Consider the following 6000-nt stretch of genomic DNA (forward strand, 5'->3'; position numbering starts at 1 on the left):
CTACCTCATGCAAATCCAGGTCCTTCATTGTATTGACGACGGAGGCCTTCAAGGCCGCAATTGAGGCATGATTATTCTTGCAGACGATTCTCCTGCCCCACAAGCAAAAATCACATGGATTGATGAGGTCTGAACTATTGGCTGGCCAATAGAATGGAGGCCAAAAATCCAGCACATTTTGTCCTAATAACTCTTGGACAATCTTGGCCTTATGAGGAGGTATTGAGTCTTGCTATCAGTAATCTCATTTATCCATGGAATGCCATGTTCTTGTAGACTTCCAAGGTCAACTTCTAGCCCTTTTGGAAGAAGTGGGGGGACATACTTGTCCTTCCGTGCTGATGACCGCCAGGACAATTACTGAAGCCAGATTCTTTATTTTCATGACTGGTTGGACCTCAACAGGGTCCAAACAGATCCATCTATCGTTTCTACAGTTATAGTTGGCGTCAATGGTGAAGATTTTCATCGTAAAAAAAAAGAAGAAAAAAATGTACTTAACCACCTTTGCACTAATAAGAATTGCTTAATAAGAATTTTATCTTTGCCAATTCCAAATCGATAAATCGCCTCCCAAACGACTTCTCTGTGGCTGCTAGGATCATCAGGAGGCCCTTGAAACTAAAATTGGTATTGATTTAATACGTGAGGACCCCACGTGACCATTTTGACAAAGACCATGAAGGCCAGGAGGCTCGAAAACCCACGTTTTGCTGGCAACCCTTGTAAATAATCAAAATACTGGTTTTTCTTATTTATTCGGATATAAGTAAAATGTAAAAATATACCACTTTTCATCAGAAAAGTGACAACTTCTTTTGTGTGGATTTGACTGGATATTTACGTCAAAGACAATTCCCATGTCAGATGGAGTAATTGTCATACTATAATATTTACTTATAATTCGTCGGTGCAACTCCATCTTAGATAAATTAGAAAAGGATCATAGAATGGCAATGATAAACCAAGACTAGGCATAGATTTTGGATATTTTTTGAAGCTGGGATTACATATAACTATAGTCTTGATTAAAAAAGAAACTTTGGACCTACAAATGATGCATCTAATGGCCCGTTCCCAAGTCTACCTAAAAAGTGTAACGTCAAAAATTTGTGGGATTAGAAGTGTTTGTGTCAATTATAAAAGTTATAACTTTATTTATATAGTAAAATAAGGCTTCATGGAACATAGCCCTTTGGAGTAAAATATAATAAAAGTACCGAAAATACTATACAAATCAAGTTAAGATTTTTTATAAATTGCACCATTAACCTTGAAGTATAGAGGGTCAAAAGTAATGATTTTTTTATATATCAAAATGATAAAAGAACATATGGTTTGGGTAGTGGGGTACCTTGTATGTATAAGTTTCAAAGGACGTCATACTTTCTCCTTCCATTTCGAAATTGGAGACAAAATTCAATTATCGTAGCCTTTTAACAATTAAGGAAATTACTTTACAAAGCGAAGAATATATTATTGGATTAAAAGAAGAGGGAACTCGACTCAATCGATCACAATTGCTCGAATAAGTTTCCATTTAGGATTTGGCAAGAATTGGAATTTTTACGGTATATTTCTATTTATGTATGTTTATAGTAATTTTCTGTTTCATGAGTTAATGGATTTAATGACATTGAAGTTCTTCTCCATGATATCTATTAAGTTCATCTTGTAATTATACTGTAATTGTCCATGTTAGATACAAGAAAAGGGCTTAGTGCTTGAGATGTGATCTCCTCCTGCCGCATCCCTCATTACTCCGAGTCCAGCTCCACAGAATACTTTATAAGAGACAAACTCACAACCTCCTTCCAGAATGAGACCTTCCATTTACTTGCATGATCTCCCAAAGTGCTAATCGTCGGAATATCTCGAAAAAGTTTAGATCTCTTACCTCCTAATCTAATAATATATTATTCACTTTGCATAGTTATTTCTTTATTATTTAAAGATTGTGATATTTAAATTTCATATATCGCTAATCAAACACTCCTCAATTTCTAATTTCTTCCTCTTTCAGACCTTAAAACTCAAAGTTGGATAGAGTTACAGATCCAAAATTTAATTTCTGAGCTCTTCTACTATTATTAATATCACAAGTCAAATTTACATTAAATTCCTTTCCCTGTGAAATTTTTCTATGGAATAATCTGTATATGCATTTAAAAAATAACTGGGATTTCCTGCTTGTCTTCATTTTTGTTTAAGATTGTTTTTATATTGTTTATATTGACACACCACTCCTGAGCGCGTTGTCCAATGAACTACTTTGCTTTGTATTCATAATTTGAGGTAGTATCCAGGATTACTCAGATATATTAGGCGTCGACAAACAAACAACCCTTGCTTTAATAAATACATATTAAAAAAAAGATATTTGCTTTATTAATATATATGATAACTTCTCAACAAATCCTCAGTGTTATTCTCCGTTGTTTGTGAGCACACTCACACGTAGTTACTCAATACTTAGATTTTCTCTCCTCAAGGATGAAGGAATAATGACAACAGCTTGAGAAAATAAAATAAACACATTTTGAGGTGGTCAAAAACAAAAAACTTGCACGTTAAAAATAGCCTAATATATTTATTCATATTTTTACCTTTTTTAATATGAGGTGCTCATTTTTAGCTACACACTCTCATTGCTAAACTTCATCTAAAGTAACTTTCATTTTTAGTCGTTTTTTTATACGTTGTGAGCTTCAGCTACACAGGCTTGTTGTTGAAAGCCTATTCCCCCCTGACACAGTCAAATAAAAGATGGACCGATTTCATTTTATTAATTTATATATATAATTTTTTGAGTTTGAATAATATCGATTCAAAAAATCTGAATTTAAAAAGGAACACACAATTTAAGACAAAGAGAGTTGATAAGTATGCGGCGATAACATAAAAGCAAGCTGGGATAATTTTTTTTAATATCGCGACAGTATAATAAACACATCCGTTGATATAAGTAATATAATTTATACTAAGTCAAAAAAGTAATACCTGATAAAATTGGTTATTTGGTAACACTGACCATAGAAGATACTGAGACGTCATGACGTGAATACTATTTTTAAATAAGAGTGTATAAATATTCACGTTGCGGAAATAACGAAAAGAAGAAAGGGATTCACTGGTTAAGAACAAGCCTCACCAACTGAAATTGATAATATGCAAATTCGATTTAATGTTAAATTAAATATCTATCAAATTGACTGAACATATATAATATGTTCATGAAATAATTGAAACAAATATCAATCATATTAATAACTTGTTGGACAGTTTTTGAGTGGTTTAATATTGTATTTGACTCTTTTTTTAAATATCTTCAGTTTATCATTGCTGTAAAAAAATTATATTTAAAATTGTTTCATCAAAAAAAAACCAGCTTGCTACCACACAAGTATTTAAAAATATACTACGAAAAAAGAATCTTACCCATATTTATTTTTTTAGACCCCCAAAAAGTATTTATATATATATAAATAAAGTCATGTACTTGTCTTTACTCAAATATTCTTCCTGTATAAGGTCAAAACCAGGCATTATCTTCTAGGTACACACATTCATTAAACTGATTAAAATAATGTATCCGCATTCCAGGAATGAAATTATTTGAATGATTAGCAATCTCTCAGAATTCCAGATGTGCACATTTCTTATTAGAAACCCCTTAATACTTTTTTAATATCAAATTGCAATATTTTAGTTTGAAAGTACTCAATATGAGAATGAATTTAGTGTGTTTGGAATTAAAAATCAAGAAGATACTCAAAACTTATGTGTATCGTATAAGTTTGTCTTCACGTCATACTTTAACCTTCTATCTCAAAATTAGAAACAGTGATAGCGATTTAAACCTTTTAATAATAAGGAAATAACTTATCAAAGTGAAGAATATATTATTAGATGAAGAGGTAAGAGATATAGACTTTTACGAGATATTCGTAAAATTAGCACTATGGAAGATCATGCAAGTAAATGGAAGGTATCATTATGTGGAAGAGGTTGTGATTCTGTCTCTTATAAAGTATTCCGTGGAGTGGACTCTGAGTAATGAGGGATGAGGCAGGAGGAGATCACATCTCAAGCACTTCAACCTTTTCTTGACTACGAAATTTCATTAATCTACAGCTATTAACAAAAAATTTGAAAAAATAATTATTAGAAAAATATTTGAATAAATAATTTTTTTTTAGAATAAAAAAATTGTCGAATTTAATATTTTTGAAATTTGTATAAATGAGGGGACTACATCTCCTCCAGCCCAATCCCTGCGGATGCACCTAATTAATATAAATTCATGAGTTAGTAATCTGTAACGGAGTTATTTTTTGCGTAAAGGAAGAAAAATTATTTTTGAAAAATGTGTTTGAATCGATGTCGTACGTAGGGATACCTAATTTGTCCAACCGCCTGGTTGAATTTGGATTTGCAAATATACTTATAGTAAGTAAAAAGTAGGTTAATTGACAATACAAATCATGTATGGATAATTAGTAAATGACCTTAGGTCAAACATATAATTATTTATTTGTCGAATAGGAGCTCCACCTGTTCACACCTTTTCCGTTCCTTTTTGTAAAATTTTAATTCTGGTGCTCAATTTTTAATTTTTTTTGTTGGTTCATTCGTATATATATATTTTTTTTTTTGAAATAAAACGATGGGTACGTAATATATTTTTGTCCTTATTTAGATGCCAACAAAAAAAAAATTCAGACTTCAGGTGTCTCTTTTGGCACACAACAAATGATGTAAATCAATCATTGAAAGTAAGCATTTTTTTTAAATTATAGCATCAGTGCCTCTAGTGAACAAAAAAGTATTCGCGTGCGTAACAAAATTTGGACAAAAATTAAACATGTTATCCTAGTTTCATCACTTCCTTTTATCTTTGTTCTTGGTATCAAATAAACCTATGGAGAACATTATGAAAGGACGAAAATATGAACACTGAATAAGTTGTTTTTTTCCCTCGTTCAGGAGCTCAAAAATGACGGTGTTCATTTAACGTTCAATATTTAAGTAGAGACAGTCAATATAATTTAATTGATTGAAATATGATTCCTGAAGATTCTTAAGTCCTTCAAATTTTACAAATCTGCTGCTCTAAATATTAATCCAATATGGAGATTTTGTATGTTCTTTGGCACCAATAGACTCCTGGGAAGTTCGATTTCTAACCACTACCGCTAGTAGATTAATAAATAGTAAATGTATATTCCATGCCCATAAATCTATGTTTTTCCTCTCTCTCGCTCTATCTGAAAATGAATGTTATTCCATTACTCCCCAGAGGTAAATTTTATCCTTTTATCCACTATTTTTTGTTCCAATGCTGGTTGAAGAAGTAACCCGGACTAGGAGAGAATTTTTTCATTTTGGTATGCCTGGCCAGTTAATACAGGTTTGACAGTATATTTGATTATAATTTGTGACACTTATGTAAATGGTTTTCAATTTTTGAATCGGAACCTTTCTCGGTTGTAATAAAAAATAAGATTAAATGGCGTCAAATATGCATTTGTGCATAATATTTTTATCTGTATTACCCGAGTCTGTATTCGGAATCAAATTATTATATATGGACTCATATGAATCGGGAAAGGTGGGTTAAGGTACATGTGAGGGCACTTTTCTTTCTGTCTTTTTTTTTATTTAATTCATATTTTCACTTTATTAGAAGATAAAATAAGGTATCCTTTTTTTTCTTAATCAAATGACCTTCAGTATTAGAGTAGGCTATTTTAGGAACATAAAATTTAACTTCTTTTTTTTTTGAGAAAAGGTCAAGGCTTATAAAGTGTGTCCATATTTCATTTATGACGACTTTTAGAGAAAAAAAATATTTCCTTCTATTTTTAAAGTGGAAAAGAAAAATTGTTTTTTTTTTTTTTTTGGTTTCATTAAAAAAACACACACAAGAAGAAAACAATATTTATGACAATGATAGTTAAATGGATCTTAAATATATTATTAAACAATGGTAAATTTAGA

This window comes from Lepeophtheirus salmonis, chromosome 6 (assembly GCF_016086655.4).
Source record: "Lepeophtheirus salmonis chromosome 6, UVic_Lsal_1.4, whole genome shotgun sequence".
Lineage (NCBI taxonomy): Eukaryota > Metazoa > Arthropoda > Copepoda > Siphonostomatoida > Caligidae > Lepeophtheirus > Lepeophtheirus salmonis.